Source organism: Sapajus apella, unplaced genomic scaffold, assembly GCF_009761245.1.
Source record: "Sapajus apella isolate SASKATOON/1434 unplaced genomic scaffold, GSC_monkey_1.0 scaffold15, whole genome shotgun sequence".
Lineage (NCBI taxonomy): Eukaryota > Metazoa > Chordata > Mammalia > Primates > Cebidae > Sapajus > Sapajus apella.
In genome coordinates, this window is record NW_022436955.1 from 16,631,391 (window position 1) to 16,642,971 (window position 11,581).

Below are 11,581 nucleotides of genomic sequence, written 5' to 3' on the forward strand. Positions count from 1 at the left end.
TCACTTAAATCCATCTTGTGACTTTTTTTTTAGTGTGTTTTTTGGGGGGTTATGTTTCTCATATTTTCTGCCTTTTCCTTGCAATATCTCTCTATATAGGTTGAATTGCAATCATTTTCTATGGCTCTTGTTTAAATGATATGCATTTTCCTGAGCTTTTAGGAACTTTTATGTTCCTGTGTGATAGTAGAAGTGGACCAAAATAGATAACTTTCCTAGCACAATATTTTCAGGACATTCTCCTTTAGTGTTACTTTAAAAGATTTTAAAATATGCACTTTGTGTGTAGCCACCTTTAGAGTGCTTTTAAAGCTCTGTCTTCCCTAGTTTCCTCCTTCACCACTATCTGAACCTTCTCTTCTTTTACCTCGTCTGTGTCTGGCTTCTTTCACTCAATGTTTGTGAGATTAATTTATGTTGTTTAATGTATGGAATTCCATTATATAAATATATTACAACTTACTCATTCTACTATTGCCTGATACCTGAGATATTTTCAGTTTGGGCTACTATGAACATTCTTCTATACACCATTTGATGCTACTATGAATGTATTTCTGTTGGATATTGGAATAATTATCTGGAGCTGCTATAACAAAGTACCACAAACTTAACTGAATTAAACCACAGAAATTTACTATCTCACAGTTCTGGTGGCCAGAACTCCAAGATGAAGATGTTAGCCAGGCCTATCCTCCCTCTGAAGGCACGAGGGAAGGATCTGTTCCAGGCCTGTCTCCCAGCTTCTGGGAATGCTTTGACTTGCAGTACTGTAACTTGTTTTCACAGGCAATTTTCCTTCTGTAAGTATTTCTGGGTCCAGATTTCCTCTTTTCATAAGGATACCAGCTATTTACATTTGCAGCAACTCTATTTCAAAATAAGGTTACATTCTGTGGTACTGGGGTTAGCAGTTCAACATACGAATTTTTGGCAGACACAATTTAAACCATGACAGGTATATACCTAGAAGTTGAATTGCTAAATTATCAAGTGGTTAGTAGATACTACCAACAGTTTTCCAGAGTAGTATACTAATCTACACTCCTAGTAGTCATGTGTCAGATTTCCAATAGGGTATAGCCATTTTTGGCAACTTACTTAGTTCAGTATAGTTTTAAAATTAACAGAAGAATTGCAAGGATAGTACAAGGAACTCCCACATATCTTCTGTCAAGATTCATCAGTTGTTTACATTTTTCTGCATTTGCTTTATCATTCTGTGGGTGCGTATAATTTTATTATCTGAACCATTTGAGAGAAACTTGGAGACATTTTGCACCCTTAAATACCTAAGTGTACCTTTTCTAAAAACAAGGATATTCCCACAGTATAATGATCAAAGTCAGACTATTTAACATTGATATAATAGTATTATCTAATCCATAGTTCATATTCAAATTGCAATAATTGTCTAATTAATGTTCTTTATTGCTTCCCTGCCCCACTGTTCCCAGTCCAGATCTGATACATGATCATTCATTGTATTGGTTTTTATGTCTGTTTTAGTCTATTTGAATCTGGAATAATTTCTCAGCCATTCTTTGTCTTCTTGGCTTTGGAATTTTCAAAGTGTTTAGGTCAGTTATTTTATATATTGGACCTCAGTTTGCATTTGTTTTATGTTTTGATTCAAGTTATCGATTTTTGGCAAAACCCCATTAAAGTGATAATATTTCCTTTTCAGTGCATCATTTCAGGAGGCACAGGATATTGATTTTTCCCAGTGTTAGTAATGTTAACTTTGATCGCTTGGTTAAGATGTTGTCTGTCAGGTTTCTTCATTACTTTATTATCCTTGAGTTTACTGATTATTTTTTCTGACATCTTCAATCTGTTAATTCCATCTAGTAAATTTTTCATCTCAGGTGTTTTAGTTTTCAGTTCTGTGATTCTCACTTGATTCTCTTTTATAGTTTCTATTTTTCTGCTGATATTCACCTATGTTCATTTCATATGATCATATATTTCTTCAAGTCTTTTAACCTACTTATAATAGTGACTTTAAATTTCTTTTCTACTAATTCTGGCAAGTGGGTTCTCTTAGTGTCAGATTTTATTGACTGGTTTTTCTCCTAACTGTAGATTCCAATGTACTGTTTCCTCACATGTCTAGTAATTGTTTTGGCCTCCAGCTATTATGGGTGATACGTTGTGACAATTTGTGAATCTCTTGTATTACTCTGAAGGGTGTGGATTTTTGTTATATGGGCAGTTAACTTGGCTGGCTCAAATTTCAGACTCCTCCCATGTTTTTGCGCTGCTCCTGAAAGTTCTGCTTAGTTTTTTCAGCCTTTCCAGCTGTTGTCATTTGTTGGCAACCTCATAGTTGTCTCTGTGCATTTGTAGTTCAAGAGTTGGTCAAGGATTGGGTAGCAAATATAGAGAGATTTTAGAACTCTTACTTTTTTGACCCCCTTCTTATTGGGATTCTCCCCTTTTCAGCTACTATTGGAGACTCTAACTCTACTATCTGGCTCAATAAGCCAATAGGATTATAGATTTCTGCTTGCATTTTAGCCTTCCCATGGCAAACAGACTGGAGAGCACTCGTAAGTGAAAAGCCTTTAAAATGCAAATATTCCTCTATCTTAGTTACCTTAGTTTAGAGGTCCTAGTTTCTGCTGCCTTTTGGTCTGTCTCTCTACAGTACCTTCCAATAACTTCTTTCAAAAAACATTTTGTTCAGAGTTATAATTATTGTATCTGCTAGAGAGAGTTAAACCTATACAAGCTACTCCACTATAAATGCAGAGGTATTTTAGAACAGTACTTTTTTTTTAGCTTCTCTATACTTAAATTTAATTACAGTGATGAAATTGGTTTTATTAATATAGTTCACACCTGGCCTAATAGTCACTAATTAGTCACCAAAGAACCTGTGGTTTTTAAACGTGGTTACTAAAGCCTGAGCACAGTCAGTTTTAGGAATATACATATTTCTGCTAATGTTGATTAAATCTCTTGTGAAAATTGAGGTGGTACAGAAAACTTGGAATTCATTCCAGGCTAAATAGGTTGGTGTCTGTGTGTATTAGCTGTATTATTGTATTTCTAGTCGCTAAATCAATTAGCAGAATAATGGGCAAGTAATTAATGCTTTTTACTTTCCAAATTTCCATTAACTAGACTTCCAGAGTTACCCTGTACTTTGCTTACTTAAATATTATTTCTGCCCTTGTGCTATTGAAATGGCAGATAATGTTAAATAATTTTTTTTTCCTGTAAACTCTGCAGTTAAGCGAATGAATTTTGCAGACTCTGATAGCAGAGGAATTTTAACTAGGATTTCAAAGACCAGGGATATAATAGCATACAGGTAAGCTGTTTTCTAATCTTTGTATTTGCCATTTGTATTAAAATTGCTTTGACTCACAAAGAATTCCAAATTATGTCATCTATAACATGTATTCAAGAATGCAAGATATGCAGGTTTCTCTTTTCCCTCCAACTTTATTTTTTGAAAAATTTGAAACCCACAGAAAGCGTGCAATAATTGTACAATGACTGTCTTATATCTTTCATCTGGATTTATCAGTTTTCACCATTTGGAATTTATTGGTCAATCAGTTTTTACATATGAATAGAGGCTTATTAATTTTGTTTTTGCAGATAAATGTTAATAATTGCTAAACTGCTCCCCTTCACCTTTTAAGATTTACTTGCCTAATCCCTGTGGCTTAAACCTCGTGACCTTCTCACGTTCCAGCCCACCCTCTCCCTTACCAGTTGATTGGACCAAGTTTGCTCAGCTGTCTGTAATGTAAGACAAAAAGATGATTTCAGCTGATCAGAGTCTTTTGCAACTGGAGAACTTAGAGGCAGTGAGGAGTGAGCTCCGAAACTGTAAGTTTAGAAGCTGAAAAATCCTGGATAGAAAATAACATACAAATTCAGTGTGTGTGTGTGTGTATGTGTGTGTGTGTGTGTAATTTTTTTTCATGGCTGGCTTTTCTGTATCCTTGAAATTTCAGCTCAAAAGTTATCTTCCCAGAAAGACCCTCATTTCACCTTAGCCCTAGCCTCATTCACCTTCCCCCGCCGTCACCATTTTGTAACACTGAATCTGGTTCTGTTTTTCTTAGTTTGAGTTGCTCATTTGTGTACTTATTATTTCTTCTATTCCAGTCTCTCTGCTTTTTATTTCATTTTCTTGCCATTTTGCTCTGGCTAGGACTTCCACTATGATGTTGAGTAAGAGTACTGTGAGAAAGTAATTCCTTGCCTTATTCCTAATCTTAGGGAGAAATGATCTTTCATCATTATGGTATTAGATATAGCGTTTTTCAGTAAAAGTCTTTCATCCTATTAAGAATGTTTCTATTCCTATTTTTTTGAGATTAAAAGAAAACACATGAATGGATGTTGACTTTTGTTAAATGTTTTTTCTGTAACTGTAGAGGTAACCATGTGGTTTTTCTTTTTAAACTGTTAAGATGGTGAATTATATTGGCTGATTAAAAAACTACTTTTTTTTTTTTTTTTTGTAGAGTTGAGGGTCTCGCTATGTTTCCCAGGCTCAAACCATCCTCCCTTTTGACTTCCCAAAGCACTGGGATTACAGGCGTGAGGCCACTGCACCCAGGTGTATCGGCTAATTTTTGAATGTTGAATCTGCTTTGTATCCTTGGGATAAACTCCAGTTGGTTATATTATCTCTTTCATGTATTTCTGGATTTAAATTTCTTGGAGAATTTTGATACCTATGTTCATAGAAATATTGGTCTGCAGTTTTCTTTTCTTGTAATGTCTGGTTTTTGGATTAGGGTAATGCTGGCCTCATCAAATGTATTGAGAAGTATTTTCTATTTTCTGGAAGAAATTTTGTAGAATTGCTTTTTCTTTCTGAAGTGTTTGGTATAAATCTCTAGTGAAACCAACTGTGACTGGAATTTGTTTGTTAGAAGATTTTTAACTACAAATTTTCTTTTTTTTTTTTTCAGCAGCACTTTTGTTTTTCCTTACCCAGTGATGTGTCGCTGGGGCCTAATGTTCTCATATAACAGTAGAAAACCAAAATTTGTGGTCATCTCTTTAAAGAATTGAGAACTGCACACAAAAAAAACTTACATAAATTAAAAGGATGAATACATTTACAGATGTAAATGCAAACCGCTTCCAACTCAAGATAAGTAACATCCCACAGTGTCCTGGCAGGAAAACATCAGCTAAGAAAGGAAACTGGGTCCTATGGCTTGGACTTTCCAACCCTAACAGACTGGCAGGATGAACAAGTGGTTCAGGAACCCTTGCCAGCCTCTAGAGAAATCCCAGAACACTAGGCCCTGACACATTAAAACTCTGCACAGATCAGAGACTTCTAACCACGCAGACTCGCAAGCCACAGACTTGTCTGCCACAAGCATGTTCTTGCCTCAGCCACGAAATGAGCAAGCCACATGTACTAAGGGGTGAAATCAGAGATATGTACAGGGTATTAGACAAATAGCAAGGGGAACAGTTAACTTGAATACAAGGTCAAAATCAGCAACAAGCTCTACAGTCCTGTGCTGGTATCAGATACAAGCTTCAAGGACAATTTCTTTTCGAAGGCTTATTCCAGTTTCACGCGGCCAGCGTGAGGTATATGCATTTGCTGGGGGCAAATTTATACTTCTGAATTAACCCATGCAGCAAATGCTATGCATCTGCTCACAGTCCATTTAGAAGCATTTGTTGTAGACAATGGAGGGGACCCGACTCCTCATACTCCTGCTTGCTAAGCCACATATGCTGGAAGGTGGACAGTGAGGCCAGGATGAAGCTGCTAATGCAAAGCCAGTACTTATGCTCTGGGGGCGCGATGATCTTGATCTTCATGGTGCTGGGTGCCAGAGTGGTGATCGCCTTCTGCATCCTGTCAGTGATAACATGGGTACATGGTGATGCTGCCAGGCAGCACCATGTTGGCTTACAGGTCTTTGCAGATGTCCACATCACACTTCGTGATGGAGTTGAAGGTGGTCTCGTAGATGCCACAAGATTCCATGCCCAGGAAGGAAGGCTGGAACAGCACCTCCGGATACCGGAATTGCTCATTGTGATAGTGATGACCTGGCCTTCAGGTAGCTTGTAGCTCCTCTCCAGGGCGGAGAAGGATTCGCAAGTGGCCATCTCTGGCTAGAAGTCCAGGGTGACTTAGCACAGCTTCTCCTTGATGTTGCGCACAATCTCAACCTTGGCTGTGGTGGTAAAGCTATAGCCACACTCGCTTGTTGAGGATGCCATGCTTGCTATTTGCCTGGTCACCCACGTAGGAGTCCTTCTGATGGACTCCTACAAGATTCCATGCGCACCATCACACCCTGGTGCCGGGGGGCACCCGACGACAAAGGGAAACACAGGCTGAGGGGGTGTCGTCCCCAGCAAAATCAGCTTTGCACACACAGGAGCCATTGTCAATGACGAGCACCGCGATCTCTTCTTCCATTGCAGCAGGCAGAGGAGTGCGGCAGTGGACCCGCGGGAGAACAGGGTGCGCGGGCTGGCAGCAGCGACTCTATTTCTTTAATAGATGTATAACTTTCCTGGTTGTCTTGTTGAGTTTTAGTAGTTGATATCATTCAGGGAATTGCTCCATATTACATTTTTACATTTATGGGCATTGAGTCTTTCATAATATTCTTTTGTCTTTTTACTATCTGTGACATCTGTAGTGACATCCTTTTTTTCACTCCTGAAACTCATAATTTCCGTTTTCTTCTCCCCCTCCTCCTCTGTAGCCTCTCCCTCCTCCTCCTTTCTCCTCCTCCTCCTTTTTCTCCCCTCCCTGCCTCCCTCCCTCCCTCCCTCCCTTCCTTCCTTCCCACCCTCCTTCTTTTCTTTCTCTCTCTCTTTCTCTCTCTTTCTCTTTCTTTCTTTCTCTTTCTCTCTCTCTTTCTTTCTTTCTTCTATCTCCCCCCTCTCCCCTCCTCACTCTCTTTCCCCCTCTCTCTCCCCTCCCCTTCTTCCTCCTCCTTCTCCTTATCTGACTAGGGCTTTTATCAACTTTATTGATCTCTTTAAAAAAAAGACAGGTGTTGGTTTTATTTCTTTTTGTGTTCTTTTCCCCAATTTTATTGATTTCTGCTATATTTTAAAATCTCCTTTCTGCTTGTTTTGGATTTTATTTGCTCTTCTTTGTCTAGTTTCTTAGATCAAAGCTTAAGTGAATGATTTGAAATTTTCTTTTTTAATATAAGCATTGTATGCAATGAATTTTCTTCTAAGAATGGTTTTAGCTTCATTATTTGTTTCTTCATCTAAATCTTTGTTTCTATCTGGTGTCAGATTTCACTTTTCTGAAGAATATTCTTTAAAATTTGTATGGTTTAGTCCTGATGACAATTAGTTTCTGAGTTGTTTTTTTCCAAGAAAGTATTTTTATCCTTTATTTTTGAAAGATATTTTCACCAGGTAGAGAATTCTATGTTGACACAACCTTTTCTTTTACCCTTTAAAAATATTACTCTATCATCTTCCGACTTGCATGGTGTCTCATAAGATGGCTGTTTATTTCTCCGTGTTAATGTGTCTTTTCACCCCTGCTGGTTTCCTTCAAGACTTTGTTTTGTGTTTTTAGAACCTGAATATGATAAGTCTATCTCTGGCTGGATATTTATCTTGATTGGTGGTTTGGATCTGTAGTTTAATGTATGTCACTAATGTTGGAAATTATCAGGCATTATCCCTTCTTATATTTATGCTGACTCATTTCTCTCTCTTTTTTTCCTTCTGGAATTCTAGCTATACATCTGGTAGTTCATTTTATATTGTCCTACAGTTTCTGGATGCTATGTTCTGTTTTTATTTTTTACTCTTTATTCTCTTTCAGTTTGGATGATTTTAAGTTCTCCAATTCTTCCCTTGGCCCTGTTAAGTCTGCTGATGAACCTGTCAATGACAATCCTGCTCTCTATTACTGTGTTTTTCATTTCTATCAGCTTCATTAGATTTTTTGTCTTACATTTCTCATTATCTCTGCTGAAATTACCTGTCTGACAATGCATGTTGTCCGGTTCTTTCACTGGAGACATCAATACATTTTTCATAGCTATTTTAAATTCCTTATCTAAATGTTCCAATATCTGTCACAGTTTAATCTGGTTCTATTGATTGCTTTGTCTCTTGGCATTATGGGGCTTTTTATTTTTGTTTTATATACCCCATACTTTATTTACTTTTATATTGAACACTGGACAGCACAATAGGGTAGCCTGCAAATAGGGCACATTTTTTCTTTTTCTAGATTTTTAGTGTGGAATGTGAATCAACCTAGACAGGCGTTGAGGTGGCTGTGGGGGTTTATTATTTGTAGGGCTATCCTCATTGTACCAGAGACTTCAAATTCTTCTAGCAAAACATTGCATTAGGAGCAAGGCTGGTTAACTCATTGAATGGGCTTTTCTCAATGTCAGGCCACCCCTTAGCCTTACACTTTCTCCTTATGCAGTGACCCCTAGAGAGTTTCTCTCCACGTCCTTGCTTCTCTCTGGGCCCTCTCATCAGTAGTCCGCTGTTGCTGTATGATGCTTCTTGCTCTGGTGGTGGCAGGTGAAGGAAGTGTTCTCTGTTGTTCTGACTAAGCCTCAATGTTGCGTGGACACTGTGTCTGGGTCTCAGTACTGTGAATTTTTCATGCTTCTGTTTCTCCCCAGTGATAGTTCTGAACCCAGCATATTTTCCTTCTTCTCGCTGAGGTGTAGAGGATTTTTTTTTTTTTTTAACGATTTCTTTCTCAAAGCTGCAGGGGGTATTCAGGAGTGCTCTAAGGGCGATGGTGTATGTTGCCCTTATTCCCCACTTGAGGTGAAGTTGTTGGGTTTTCGTGTATTTCTTTTGTTTTAATAGGGGAGATAGGGAAGAAGGGTCTGGGCAGGTATCCATGCCGTTCCTGCAACAGCTGCTTCTCCCTTCCCCTAAGCATGTCTTTTCAGGACTGTTGCCATCATTGTTTGTGAGCACCCACTAGGGCCTGTAGAGAGAAGCCTGTGAGTGGTGTAAACTCCCTTTGTATCTGAGGCCATATTCTGTCACCTGCCAATAATCAGATTCCACCAGTTTCTTCCCAATTCTTCCAGGTGTTCAACTGCCCCAAGTAAACAAATGCTTGCATCTGAGTTTTCCTGTAGGCTCTTCTCTCGCCTCTGATTTTGGGCTAGTTGCTGCTGCTTCTTTGGAATCCAAGAAAAGTTGTTAACTTGCAGTTTGTTCAACGTTTTTTTTCGAATTTTAAGTGTGGCAGAGACATTCTTTCCAGCTCTTTTCCAGCTCCCCAGGTCCAGAGTTGAATCCAGAAACCCGATCCTCCTTTTTACCCCTAATATCTTCTATTTGGAGGGTACCTGTTCGTCCTGGTTTACACCAGTATAATTATTAACAGCACTTATTTTTCACTCATTTTCTCCATTTGCATGATAAATTGTATGATCACCTTTTCTTTTGGTAGTTTGTCCTTGAAAATATTATATAATGAGGTTTTACCAGCAGCATGTGTTAGGTTTGGACAGATTTATTTATTCTGGATAAAAATCAAATATTGAAGATCATTTTGGGGATGTTCAAAAGGACATGGAGAGAAAAGGTGTAAGTGAAAGACATATCAGTCAAGTCTAATATGTAGACTTTATTTAGATCCTATTTTAGTCCAAAGGACTTTTTTTTTTTTTAAAGCGAATCAGTGACATTTGAACATGGGCTAGGGATTATAAGATATTCAAGAATTATTATTTTATTAGATATTATAGTTGTGTTTTTAAAATCTGATTTATTAGAGATATGTTCTGATGGATTTGGAAGTTAAATGATATGATAGGAGAGATTTATTTTTAAATACTCAAACACAAAAAGAAAAGTGGAGGGAGAGAGAAAGGTGGTTGGTAAAGAAAGACAAGAACAGCAAAATTCTAATAATCACTGAAACCAGGTGATAGGTACTTGGGATTCATTATTTTATTATCTAATTTTTTGTGTGTGTTTGACAGTTTCCATAATAAAACCTTTTTGTTTTGAGACAGTCTCACTCTGTCATCCAGGCTGTGACAATTTTTTGTGTGTGTTTGACAATTTCCGCAATAAAATCTTTTTTTTTTTTTGAGACAGAGTCTTTGTCACCCAGGCTGGAGTCCAGTGGCACAATCACAGCTCACTCAGCATCAAATTCCTGGGCCCAGGTGATCCTCCTGCTTCAGCCTCCTGAGTAGCTGGGACTATGGATGTGCACCACCATGCCTGGCTGATTTTTTACATTTTATAGATATGGGATCTTGATATGTTGACCAGGCTGGTCTTGAACTTCTGGCCTCAAGTGATCCTCCTCCTTTGGCCTCCCAAGATAGTAAAAACTTTTAAAGAGAGACAAGGATCTGATCAGGAACCTGTATCTTAAAAAAAAAAACAAAAAAACAAAAGATGATGATATCCTACCATTTAAACTAGAAAGGTGAATTTTTCTTGTGGCAGAGAGAGATGCCAGGTAGCTGTGCCTCCAAAATTCATTTGAAAACTTTTTGGTTCAATGATTATTCAGCAAACCAGATGATCTGTTATATGACAGGTCAAGGAGAATAGAAAGAGGTGAAAGGCCATGGTTTCAATGCAGTTCAGTCCTGCAGACCCACCCTGGACCAGTATGTGGGAATGAGCGTTGGAGAGGTCTTCTTAAACCTGACTCAACTTACTGTCTATTCGGTGCAAACTTTGGAGGGAGAACACTGTGGTTTTCTTCCCTTTTATCCAGGTTGGTATTCTCATTTAATTCTCGCCTGCTCATAATATGTAGAGACAAATGTCTTGGGAAGGGAAGTAACAAGCCTGTAAATCCAGTGGAGGAAAGGACTGTTCACTGTTTTTAACAGTGAACAATATACCTGCTACCATTACTGGCACATAAAAGACATTAAATAAATGTTGTATGAAGAAATGAATGAACACATCCACATTTGCTGCCAGCCACTTAGAAGATAAATAAATGCTGTCTTCATTAAATTGAATTGTGAGTGACAAAATTGAAACAAGAACTTTAGAGTTTATGTTGGACCATTTAATGTCAGACCACTTCAAAGTCTTTCGGAGATGTCCAAATGGACAAAATCAGCCAGTGTGATGTTTGTGACCAGGCAAGGGAAGCCAAAATGAAGTGCAGCTTTATTTAAAATGAATAGAAAAGATATAGTTACATACATGCCACTGTTCTTTTAAAATATATCCATAGAAATTATTAGTCCTTTAAACGTCTTCATGCTACTGTTCTGCAAAGAGATCAGGAGACTTTGTAATATCCTGTCTGCAAAAAGTTAAAATGACAAGCACCCTTAAATAAACAGGAGTAATTAATCATAGGTGGTTGTTTTGATGAGCATGCAAGTGTGACAAGTTAATAATAAATCAGCAGTTCATAAACGGAAGGTGGCTAAGGAAGTGTTGTGGTTTAATTTACATCTTTGGAAGGCAACAGAGATTTAATAATCTGCCTGCGTCATACAGCAGTGAATACCCCTGAGGCAGTAAAGCAAAACGTTTTTTAACTGTTAATCTGAGAAGCAATAAAATCCTGCCTCAGGACACAAATAAATTGAGTTTCTAGTGGTCTCCATGGACCCCT

General features: G+C 37.9%; 1 long non-coding RNA gene across 1 annotated transcript; it reads right to left on the reverse strand.

The window, feature by feature from the left end:
* Nucleotides 1-4,943: 4,943 nt before the first annotated feature.
* Nucleotides 4,944-11,300, reverse strand: LOC116555617. Its single transcript, XR_004270603.1, has 3 exons — nucleotides 11,290-11,300; nucleotides 10,993-10,997; nucleotides 4,944-5,065 (listed from the first exon to the last, which is right to left on the reverse strand). It is a non-coding gene; the product is annotated as an uncharacterized LOC116555617 (long non-coding RNA).
* Nucleotides 11,301-11,581: the final 281 nt, after the last annotated feature.